Here is a 12,623-nt window from a genome sequence, read left to right as displayed (position 1 = left end):
CAGAGGATGAATGTCAAAACGTCGCTGCTGTACAACCCGATGGCCACCAGGTGGGGTTTGACTTCATGACAGTCCTACAAGGACTGGTACAGACAGCGAAGGAGGTGCATGGTCGATGGAAAAGATACATCCCGCCAGGTGATCGGAAGCACCTTCTGAGTCGGCTAAAGGGTCTCGAACTCCACATCCCCAAGTTGGTTTCCAAGAAAGAAAGGAGAAATGAGGATGTGGAAAGACTAACCCCAACGGCGTTGGGCTTTTCCTCCAATTTTCCCACGCCAGCCATCAGACTGAAACCGACGGCCCTTCCCAAGTTTACTGGCAGAAAACGTGATTTTCACAGATGGAGAATGGACTGGGAAGCACTCCAGAGGCAGGGAGAGCCGACCTGTTCAAAGGAGGTGATAGAGATTTAAGTACCGGACAGTCTTGACCACAAAGTCAGAAAAGACCTTCGCCTCACTACTTATCACACTGCTGATGTCATCTTCCGTGTTCTCGAAAACCGCTATTGGAATCGAACGTGCATTGCTGTTGAAATAGTGGAAGAGTTACAGAAAATGCCAGAAATCGTCAGCCACGGAAAATATTGGAATTAATTCAAACTGTGGAGAAGGCACTTCAAGACTTGAGTGGCCTTGGAGACTCGGGTGCTATCAAAAATCCACTGGTGACAAGTTCAATTGAAAGTAAACTTACAGAAACTCTCAAAAAGGAATGGCTGGTCTATGTCGCTGTCAGGGGAAATGCTTTGGCACCAGATAATCGGTTTGACAGTCTCTTGGAATTCCTCAAAGAGCAAGAGAGCGTATATGAGCAGCTGGAGCAACTGAGGGTTGAAGAGCCGAGTAGAAGAGGAACCAGGGCTGAGCCAAGACATGCCAGAGCCAGGTCTACCAAGTCAGGCGACGACCATGCAGGGTGTGTCGTCTGCGGTGATGGAAAGCACAAAAGGAAGCTCCACTTTTGCAAACGGTTTCGAGCTCCAAAGCTACGAGAGAAAAAGGCTGCAGTAAGAAAGGTGGCGGCATGCAAGAGGTGTTTCGAGGTTCATGATGACTGTTCATACTGCAAACGCCTGTCTGTGTAAAGACTAAGACTGCAAGGATGAGCGTACTCCCGAGCATCATTACTATCTGTGCCCCAATGCTGAAATAAAGAAAAGCAGCGCAGGTCATAAAAAGAGCAGATTCGGTCCAGAGGAAGATAAAGGCAGGAAGAAATATTGAGAGGATCAAGAGGAGTTCTTCAGTAAACTTTCACCGGAATTGGCCAAACAGTGTTGCGATGTATTTTCAAACACTGCATCCAGAGCCTTCAGCACTGTGAAAGATAAGCCGGGCCTTCCGGTGGAAAGTGGATTGTAAGAGATGCCGGTGAATATGACGCTTCTCGAAGTCACAGCTAATGCTGGACAAAAAATCGGGACGTTAATTGACGGCTTCAGACAGCAATTATACAACCCAGAAGGCTGCAAGTAGACTGAACCTCAGGAGTGAGGAAATCACTCTCGTCGTCCATGGGGTCGCGGGGATGAAGATTCAGGTGGAGACAAAGCGGTACCTTCTAAACGTCACTCCCAAGGTCACTCTCAAATCACAGCAATCGGTTTGTTATTGTCTAGACTCCACAAATCTCCACAAACTTGTGACACCGAAGCAACTGCAGAAATTCTTCCCAGACATACCGCCTGATGAACTTGTGCGACCCAGAGAAATAGATTTACTCATAAGCCGTAGAGAAGGTCAGCTGGCGTCTCAGAGAGTCAGAGCTGTTGGGGACCTCGTGCTGTGGGACGGACCCCTGGGGAAAATGGCCAGAGGAGCACGTCCTGACCTCTTTGAGGAGCTGTCTGTGTCGGTCCCCATGTCCAAGTCACGGTTTGCAAGGTCAATGAGAGCGGCTGCTGTCCAGTACGAGGAGCTCACCAGCAGAGTCTCAGAGCAACTTCCACCAAACAGACAGGATGGCATCAAGCTCCAGGAGTCAGGTACTTCAACCACCAACCGGGACTTCCTGGAGTGGAGGAAGTGGGATAGTATTGACGCAGCATGCGAGCCAAAATGCCGGTGTTGTCGCTGCGGAAACCGCCAGCCGGGCGGCAAAGGAAAGAATGACTCTGGATGAAGAGAGGGAACCTGGAGTTGTAAGAAGAGGCCTCACCTACGTCACAAGTGACCGCCACAGCTAGGAACCACATTGCCACGCCAGGTATCCTTGGTTAGAAGATCCAGCTTCCTTGCCAAACAATAAAAGAACAGTCGAAGCTACGTTTCTCCGGACGGAAAAGCAACGAGCCAAAGAACCGAGTGGAAACCTGCGTGCACTGCTCAGGTGCGCGACATGGTTGATCGAAGGGTTGAAATGAAATTGTCCGAGGACACAGTGTTCAACTGGAACGGACCAGTTCCAGTCACCTTATTGCTCCGATCCCGCCCTCTGTCACGACCCCAGTGAGACTCGTGTGGAACAGCAGCCAAACGTTCAGAGGCGTGAGCTTGAACGACCTGCTAATGAAAGGTCCAGATGTCCTCAACCAGATTCGATCTGTCCGACTCGGATTTAGGAGTAGGAATATACACTGCTCTGGGTGAAATTAAAAAGATGTACAATTCGGTTTGGTTGGAAGACCGGGGAGTGCACCTGAATAGATCCCTCTGCCGAGACTCCGAGGACGAGGAGCTGGGAGAATATGCAAACACAAGAGTGAACATCTGAGACAAACCAGCAGGGGGCATTGCGCATCTAGCAATGCGCGAAACTGCTAACCTCCCTCCTTTCACCCACCTCAGAGAGGAGCGGCAGGTGCTCCAACACGACAGATATGTCAATGACATTCTCACATCCCACAACAACCTTGGCCAGCTAAAATCCATGACGGCAAATGTGGAGCAGATCCCGAAGGCCGGAGTGTTGAAGCTCAAGCCTTGGGTCGTTTCTGGGCAAAGTGGGAGGAAAGAGTGCAAAGACAAGCTGGTCCAAGGCAGGAACCATGGTCATGTCAAACTTGGAGGCGACGCTACGTTGTATAAAAACGAACAACCCATCTACCAGGAGTGACCACCTCGCGTGGGTTGAGTACGCCCACAACTCTCTGGTTAATGCTGCCTTCGGAAGATCTCCCTTCGCGTGCTCCCTTGGGCACCAACCCCCGCTGTTCCCCGAGCAAGAAGAGCAGATCGTGGTGCCGTCTGTTCAGGCCCATATCTATAGGTGCCGCGACTTTGGGAGGACACACGCACGACCCTGCTCAGATCAGCCGATCGCAAGAGGAGGAGTGTCGATCGATACCGGACTCCTGCGCCTGAGTATCGACCTGGGCAGATGGTGTGGCTTTCATCCAAAGACATCCCTCTCAAAAACGAGGCTAAGAAACTCGCCCCTCGCTTCCTGGAACCTTTAGGAGTCTAAAGTATCATCAACCTCACAGCGGTCCTACTTAAACTACCAAGATCTATGCACGTTTCCCAGTTAAATCCACTTTCCGTCAGCCCCTTGTGTCCTCCGACTGAAACCCCTACACGATCCCGGATCATTTCCAACCATCCGGCGGCTACTAGATGTGAAACGTCGGGACAGGGGTCGACTGTGCCCAGTGTTCCTAGGTTTCCAGTTCCTTTATCCTGGACACTTCCCTCATCCAACACTTCCACCGCGACCATCAGGACAATCATGGAGGATCTTGCCTGGAGGCTTCCGTTGAGGGGAAGGGTACTGTCATTGTTCCTTCGGGTAATTCCCCATCTTGCTACTACCTCCTTAATTGGGCCTGATCGCTATGTATCCGTCTGGGGCGGCCAGAATGAGCATAACACTGACCACGGTCAATGCCCTCTGATCCTTTGTATGGAAGGTTTGAGCACACCCGGTGTGGTGTTCAGTAATAACCAAACTCGCCGTGTTGCTGGAACCAGACTCTATTGTTAGGAAATCCATACACACCAGAACAAGTGGCCCCACTCTCTGCAAATGAGATAACGGAATGAGCCTTGTAGGCAGCGTCTTCCTCCGAACACATCGAATGCGCGGGTTACACAGTCTTTACGCAGTCACGGTTTACATTTCTCTTCGACCATAGTTTTCATTCGGGGTCAGTAGAAACGATCTAATCCCTAGATCTTTTCAACCCCCAAATAACCTGAATTATCATCAAATGACTTCAACACAATCCCCGATACTTCTCAGACAGAATCAACTGGGAACGCGGAGATCTTTCTGGAGCAGACGTGACCAGGCACAGAATCTGGTTCCTCAACTGCCGTTTCGGCCAGTCTCTCCGCAGTAGAGATACGGCAGGGTGTTTCATCATTTCAGCTTGGGCCATATCCGCTTCCGCAGCAGCCGACCAAACGGTGATTACACAAGGGTCATCTCGCTGAGCGGAGGTCACTCCCTCTGGAAGCAGCTCAGAGAACTGCTTTGCATCCAGAGTGGTCAGGCTTGTGTAATGGCGCAACCTGAACTTCCCAAATGATCCACCGCTCAAACCTGCCCCGTGATGGAAAACAGGCACATTGCTTTAGATCCAGGCTCGGGAACGCTCTTCAACTCTCAGTCCATTTCAAGACCTTCATGCGCACATGGGAGAAAACAACTGGATCAATGTTCCGGCCGCCCGGCCGGTACTTCAGGCTGAAATCATAGGCAGACAACGCGACGAACCAACGATGAACTTTGGCATCCAACTTTGCCAAGGTCAGGATGTAAGTCAATAGATCGGCTTCACAGACTATCTCAATGTTAGAAACTCTAATTTTTGCGTGAAGCGCCCCCTTTCTGCCCGGGCGTCTCAGGAAACATCTCGCTGACAGAGCCCCAGTTCAGGATGTGCATGTAAATGAATTTCGGGGTGTCGGTAGATTTGGTTGAGTAACAAATATAAAGGTTGTTTCCTGTACGTTGATAATGAATGTACACAGCTTTTTGAAGGTGGTGGAAGCTATTCTGAGAACTGCTTGAAACCATTCTAATGTGCGTGTCAGATTTTTAGGGGGTTTGTTATTTGGTGATGTGCACATATTTGAGGGTGCGCACCCAAATGTTCGCAGATTTAGTGTGCGTTGTCGAACATGGGAACACACGCGGATTTAGTGATGTCCGCTTTCAAATATCGGGGTGCATACATGGCAGCACGTGATGGTCTTGCACTTCAAGATTTCCACACGGATTTTGGACTGGGTTCGGAGTTTTTACGTCGAGGCAGATTTTCAATACGACTCATTTATTGTTCTGAGATAATCTCATGCACATATGGCGTTGTCAGCAGGTCTGTTGTGGGGACTGATTTGGAACGACAATCGTGGTCCTTGGTGGTGTGCATGCGTTTAGGGTTGCGCACGAATTCATGGCTGTATTCCCGAACATGTGGGGGCGCACTTACCTGGGGACCAGATTTGGCGGTTTGTCGGCAACTATGGAGGGCACACGGCTTTGGGTGGGGTGATTTGGATTTGGGGGTGCACGCAGATTTAGGATTGTGCTGTCGGAGGTAGGACTGCACACAGATTTAAGGTTGCATCCAGATTTGGGGTTTCGGCCGATCGGGAGGTCCAAACAAACAACTGGTTGGCTGGGGACTTTTTTTTATGTTGATACAGCCATTTTCTAAACTGTTTGAAATGATTCTTGCTCTGAGACAAGCTATTATGCATGTGAGGTGTTTGGGGTGCGCACTGATTTGGAGCTGGCACAGATTTTCATTGCTTTCGGGCTTTCTGGCGATGTTTACTGAGTTCGGTGTTCTCACAGATTTTTTGGAGACTGCGGATTTGGAGTTGTGACGGGTTTTAATTTCCGATACTTCTATAACCCCTGTACTTTGTCCTTTCAACGGGTGCACATAGATTTTGTGGTGTGCTCTTATTTCTGTGTTGTCGAATATGCCAACGGATTTGGATTTGGATTTACACAAGAATTGTGGGTTGCGTGCGAGTGCTTAATATCGAGTCAGCCGTTTTGTGTACTGTTTGAAAATGATGCTTTGGGATTAGACGAACTGCATGTGGAGCTTTCACCTGGTTGGTGTGCAAAATGATTATGGAGTGCGCTCCTGTTTCAGAATGTGCGCAGATTTGTGGGTGCACACGGATTTGGGTGTTCACACTGATTTGCGGGTTGCTTGCGGATTTGGAGGGGCACACAGATTTGGGGTTGAACATGGATTTGGGGTGTACACGGATTACGGAATGCGTCGGCCAATATGGGATGCACAGTAATTTGCTGATGTAATTTGCCATATACGGGGTACACACCGATTTGCGGATGTGAGCAATTGTGGTTCATTTGTCGAATATTGTGGTTCACTTGGATTGGGCGTCCATTCAGAATTGGGTGTGAATGAACGGGTTGACTATTTCGCTGCAAAAGCTGTTGAAGATTCAACTGTAGATAAAGACCTTCCACTTTGCAAATCAGAAGCTGGTTCAGAGTTTGCAGGGTTAAGAATTAGGGGCTTATGGTAAATCTAGTGGGATACTGGGCACAAGGGGAGGCACCTTCACCTTCATGGGAGAACCGGGTAAAAACAAGAAGGGAAGGAATTATATTGATACGACCTGAATTAGCCCGACTATAACGAATTATTCCTTATGTCGTGTTGGAAAACTCCATACTGGGTCATGTAGTTCTTGTCATTATGAAGCACTTGAACACACACTATTTCAGGGTGAAGGTGATCAGGTAGACAGAAATGAAATACAGATTTCATTACAATCGTTGGGGGCGGATATCTTTCATTTCAGTCGTGGGAATGAGTTTAATTTGATTCTCTCTATTGGGCTTCACGTGGGTACAATCTGTAGGATTTTTGGAGTGTAATTCAGTTTTCATTAGAACAAAGAAGCAGCAAGGGTTTTATTTCCCAATCCTCTACACCATATTCCAGTCCAGTTAGTGGCGGGAACGTGCATTAATTTGGAGTACCAACCACCATGTATCCAAAACCCGCCCTATTTATATGCACGTTAGCCAATCATTCAAGCGGAAGGCGGAAACTGGTGTGCTTGACATTTGATTATCCTACCAGCATCAGACTAGAACACCAGCTGTCTTGTGGGAAAGTCGGTCTGTGAGGTTGGTGGCTGGGAATAGGAGTAGATGGACATATTCCCAGACCAATGGATGGCTGGCATTTCAGAGTAGTTCGTTGACTGACATCTGGCGAGTCCAGGACAGTGCTTTGCCCCTCCCCAGAAACACACTATCCTAATGTCCCAGACCTACTGGTCAATGGGACAGTCGGCCCCGGAATAACAACTGCGAGATCAGGCGGTGAATGTGAGGAGTTGGCCTCCGGACTGGAGAAATTGTGGCTGCGTCCGGCTTGTGCTCAGGACGCAGCTTTATTAATGTAATGAACCACCGAGGGGACAGAATATTTCACCGACCTAATTATCTGTTCCCTGAATTTTGACTGAGTCACCGCGTAAATAAACGTGTTGGTGCAGCAGCTGAAATCACTCAGCAAAACCCCGACGTAGATAAAGATCAGTTCAGAATCATTGAAACTGAATCCTTTCCCTGAGACCTGATAATATATGAAATTTACAACCAGTGTCATCCACAGGAGGATGAAGCTGCCGGAGGGGGTGAAAAGTAAAATCACAGACCTCCTCCTGCTCTCCATCTCCGGGTCACTGCGGTTCTCCCCCTTGCCCTGTCCCTTCAGCCCCTTTCGGACCCGACTGGCCACTAAAATGTGTCTGTCAGAGCGTTGAGCAGCAGGATCCCAGCGAAAGGGAGGAACGGAGTTAAAACCGTATCGAACCAGTCATACCCTCCCCACCCGGGGTCAGTGAAATAACTGTCCATCACTTTACAGAACCACGGTACATTGTCGATGATCACCCTGGGTTGCCGTGTGTATCGGGGAACATTTTTCAGACAGAATAGTGCGCCGATTGTTGTTAGAACCACAGCTGCAGTTTTCCCGGTGCAATATTTTGTTTTCAGCTTCTGGCAGCAAATGGCGACAAACCGGTCAAAGGTGAAAGCGACGGTGAACCAGACAGAACAGTTTGTGGCTGTGCATCTCAGTACATCGATAACACTGCACACAGGGGTGATGTCCAGAAAACTCCACGGGAAGTAATAGGATTTGATTCGCCACAAAATGACCGCGGTGACAATGGTCAGTAGATCAGCCGCTGCCATGGCAACCAGGTAGCGAGTGGTGCAGGTAGAGAGGCCGCACTTTCCCGAGACAGGATCACAATCGCCACTACATTCACTGCGTGTGGGAAAGGGGGAGAAGAGGAGGGAGAGGGGGAGGGAGACAGGGAGAGGGGAGGTGGGAGGGCGAGGGAGCAGAGAGAGTGAGGGAGAGAGAGATAACAGACAGAGGCCATTACTGAACGCATTCCTCAAGGGATCGGGTTTCAGCTGAAGACCAGGAGTTGTGGAGTCAGTGCACGGCTGCTAACCTAACATGGGACACTGGTCACACTGTCTCTGACCTGCCTTCTTCAGTGTGGAGATAAGACAATTGTGGACAATCGTCGGCGATAAAAGCGATCTGCATGAACAACATAGGTCGGTGCTGATCACGATTCCTGTCCCTGACCTGGCCGGTTTCACTGATTTAATCGTGACTGACCTGGCCCCTGGAAACTCGTAAATGATGGGGCCGATAAGGCATGCAGAGGAGAGGAACACACACAAAACACTGGAGGGACTCAGCAGGTCAGGCAACATTCTGTACATGGAATTGAACAAACTTTGGTATTGGGCCGAGACTTTTCTCCAGGACGAAGAGTTGTCCTGGAGAAAATTTACGACGCGTCTCAGAGGGAAAGCAGGAACAACTGAGCAACCTGAGGCTGAGCGGCTCCGTTAATGGATTAATTCCACAGCGCAGTTCAATTCGATAACTCTCGTCAGCAGATCCGTTGACACTGGTTCAGATGATCAGACCCAATTATTGACCGACAGGCAGTGGGATCCGACTGTGACAGACTCCACAGGGAGACATGAAACACAGGACCAGGGGTTCTCTCTGATCGATAACTCAGAAACAGTGAACTTTACAATGTAAACCCATTCCAGTCACACCTTGCGGGAGAGCTGCCTGTCCCCACACTGGGACAACTCCGGACAAGGTGTCATTGAAGGCAAGAACAACGTTCGAGTCGATCACGTGAGTTTGATGAGAGACAGGAGTTTAGCTCCGCTTGTCATTAAATATGAAAATTCAGAGTGTTGAACTGACAGGATCAATATCTCTGACGGATATTTCTACAATGATCATCAAGTTAGAAGCTCGTCAAATGATCATAAACAGATTCACATGGTTAACACACAGAAATACCAAACAAGAATTGCTCTGCTCACTTACCAGGAACTCCAATGACGGCGATGAACACGTACAGTATTTTCTCCACACTTCTGTACCTATTGAACAATGCAGGCATTTTCTCTGTCCAGTGATCTGTCCCCACTGTGCTACAGGCGATCTCTTGGAATGAAATGTAAAGGCAGCCCAAGCCTACGGTTTTTAATACCATTTAGCGACTCCAGAGGGACACATTTTAACAGATTTAAAAATAGCTGTTTTAAAATTATTTACAAACCAATTACGTCAGGCAGATGCAATCCCCGTGGTGACAGATTGCGATTAAATAATGAACGAGTGCAATGTGTGGACTGTTTATGTGAATTAGTTTGTCCCAACAAAGGTGACTGAACCTTCAGTGGTTTCTTATCAATTCAATATTCTCCCACTCTAAGTATGTACTTCAATGGAGCCATTTGAGAAACATAATACTGAAGTAAATTATGTCATTGTAGCCTGTAAAATTGTATTGCATCACCTACTGTTATCATTCTCCTCGAGAGTATGAACTCTTGGATTAGTTTGTGTTTGGGGGACTCTAACCAAGTTGTCAAAAGTCTTGAAAATCTTTTCTGTTCTATAAAAGAAAAAATATCTGGTTAGTTAAGCAATTTTTAGGACTGCTCTCAAATTATTCCAGTCTTAACAAAATTGTTAATTTCAAATTCCCAAACTTAACGGTACACCAATGAGTAATATTCTCCTGAAATGTAGGCAGCTATATCCGAATACAGATGCACGGATTTCCATCTGCTCAACCAGGATTTCACATTGCCAGTGTGGAATTCGGGTGACCTTAATATCAATTACATGGAAAACAAATAAGGAAACACAACGAAACACGCACACGCACACGCACACACACACACACACACACACACACACACTCTCTCTCTCTCTCTCACACACACACACACACACACACACACTCTCTCTCTCTCTCTCTCTCTCTCTCTCACACACACACACACACACACACACAAGACAGTACAAAAATCAATGTTTGTATCATTCTTTCATTCCTTCATTTCATTATATTTATTATCAGAATATGTATGCAGTACACAATCCTGTGATTCTTCTTCACCATATAGCCTCGAAACCAAGAAAAAAACATCACCAACTCCTCTTCCGCACGAAATGCAGAAAAACAAATAAAAACGCAACAGAAACATTGTCCCCAATCCCACAGCTGTTTCGTTCCACAGAATAATTGCAAAACTTAAAATAAACAGTGCACTTTCACACATTACAAAGAAACGTGGGGGTGGGGGTGGATACAGCTGCGTGGGACACTGACACAAAAATGCATTTTCAACACAAAAGTGAATTCAGGTCATAATAACATATTTACTTTGATCATCTTATTTTTTGTCCTTCGAAGCCAAAGTCACACGCCTCCTTCCACGTCCTTAGTTAGCATACAGCAAAGCAATCTGGGATAATGTAGGGTCTATTGAGCACATTACAAGATTAAATACATTAAAAAATCTCCAAGTTTCGAATGTATATCAACGGTACTCCCACACGTGAGTGTCACGTAAATTCATTCATAATAACTGCATCTTCTGTTTCCCAATGTGTTGCATTGAATGTAGCCATGTTTAGGGTGGTTCGAGACTCTCCCGCATTATGAACCATATATATATTTATATATATATATATATTTATATATATATATATATATACACTACTATTTCTACTTCTACTGGAAGCTCATTCCACACAGTTACCACTCTCTGAGTAAAGAAATACCCCCTAGTGTTACCCTTAAACTTTTGTCCCCTAACTCTCAAATCATGTTCTCTTGTTTTAATCTCCCCTACTCTAAGTGGAAAAAGCCTATCCTCGTCAACTCTATCTATCCCCCTCATAATTTTAAATACCTCTATCAAGTCCCGACTCAAACCTTTATGCTCCAAAGAATAAAGACGTAATTTGTTCAACCTTTCCGTGTAAATTAGGTGCCGAAACCCAGGTAACATTCTAGTAAATATTCTCTGTTCTCTGCCTATTTTGTTGATATCTTTCCTATAATTCGGTGAGCAGAACTGTACACAATACTCCAAATTCGGCCTTACTAATGCATTGCACAATTTTAACATTACTCAATGCTCTGATTTATAAAGGCTAGCATACCAAAAGATTTCTTCACCACCCTATCCACTTGAGACTCCACCTTCAGCGAACTCTGCACCATTATTCCTTGGTTCTACTGCATTCCTCAATGTCCTGCCATTTATCATTTATGTCCTATTTGGATTATTCCTACCAGAATGTAGGACCTCACACTTATCAGCATTAAACTCAGCCCACTCTTCTAACTTTCTGTAAACTTTGAAACAAGCTTTCCACAACGCCATCTACCTTAGTATCATCTGCAAGAAATTTTATGGGGCGGATTCCTACTTTAGTTTCAACAAGGGGTCCAGCTGCACCATCCGACCATGTGGTGAACGCACATGTATCTTGGAGACCCCCTGGGTAACTCTGGATTCAAGTCGTGGCTTATCATCAGCACCATGGGCATTATATTATAGGTAACACAGTTGACCTTCTTGGGGCAATAGGCCATCGTTACATGCTGACAAGTCCCAACCCACCTGGGTTGTGGGCAATCAATGCCAAAATAAACTTCGTATCCAGTATTGCATCATTACTTTGTGGATCCAGTATTCATAACAGGGGGAACATAGATATTCCAACCACGTCGTTGACTACCCAGCCATTAGGTGGCGTTGTGGAGTTTGTACTGATCGGCCGCACCCACCCCCGTCTCCCTTCATTCTGCCACTGCAAACTTTGTTCTGTGATAGGGTCGTTTTAGAACCCTGTTTCCCCTTATCCTCCTCAGTACCTTTCTCCCTCACTCCCTTTCCCTCATTCGCATCATCCTTCTGAGAGCCCATGCTTCAGCATGTGTGGGGTTTGAATGGAGCAATCATTTCACACACCCTTCTGCTCTCCTCGGTACTGTGCGATACCAAGTTCCTCGGCCAGTTCCTACTCTGTCACGGAGTCAAATTCTGCGTATCCAAAGTAGGACCCAAAATACTCGAGAAAACCGGCCACAACCTCGTAACAAATAAAGAAGGTTCCTCCCTTTCCACTGTCTGCAGTTATGCAAAACCTCCACTGTCACCTCTATTAGTCCAGCAGCTTCTAATGGTGCCTTCTGAAAATCACCCCGTGTCCCCTGGGAGGGTGCCTGTTCCTCAGGCAGGGCTAAAGGGAAAGCTGAAGTTAGACAGTGAAGGGTTAGCTTCCCCTCCTCCGTTTCATATAGACCGTGAGT

At 47.0% G+C, this 12,623-nt stretch overlaps 1 protein-coding gene across 3 annotated transcripts in view; it reads right to left on the bottom strand.

Annotated features, from left to right (window-relative positions):
• The window catches only part of LOC132385799 (zinc finger protein 850-like), a 51,858-nt gene that overhangs the window by 27,565 nt on the left and 11,670 nt on the right, over positions 1–12,623 (bottom strand). The window contains exons 2-3 of one of the 3 annotated variants that reach the window (XR_009509292.1): positions 10,683–10,781; positions 4,838–9,905 (exon numbers count right to left, since the gene is read on the bottom strand). The exons of 1 other annotated variant lie outside the window; for it this stretch is intronic. The gene's annotated coding sequence lies outside the window, so the exon portion shown is untranslated. Of the gene's footprint in view, positions 1–4,837; positions 9,906–10,682; positions 10,782–12,623 lie in introns of those variants that run through there. One more of the 3 variants, XR_009509293.1, reaches the window with a different exon arrangement.

The sequence above is a fragment of the Hypanus sabinus genome (assembly GCF_030144855.1).
Source record: "Hypanus sabinus isolate sHypSab1 chromosome X2 unlocalized genomic scaffold, sHypSab1.hap1 SUPER_X2_unloc_22, whole genome shotgun sequence".
Classification (NCBI taxonomy): domain Eukaryota; kingdom Metazoa; phylum Chordata; class Chondrichthyes; order Myliobatiformes; family Dasyatidae; genus Hypanus; species Hypanus sabinus.
The sequence above is the reverse complement of the archived record's forward strand: the minus strand, read 5'-3'. Positions and strand labels throughout refer to the sequence as shown.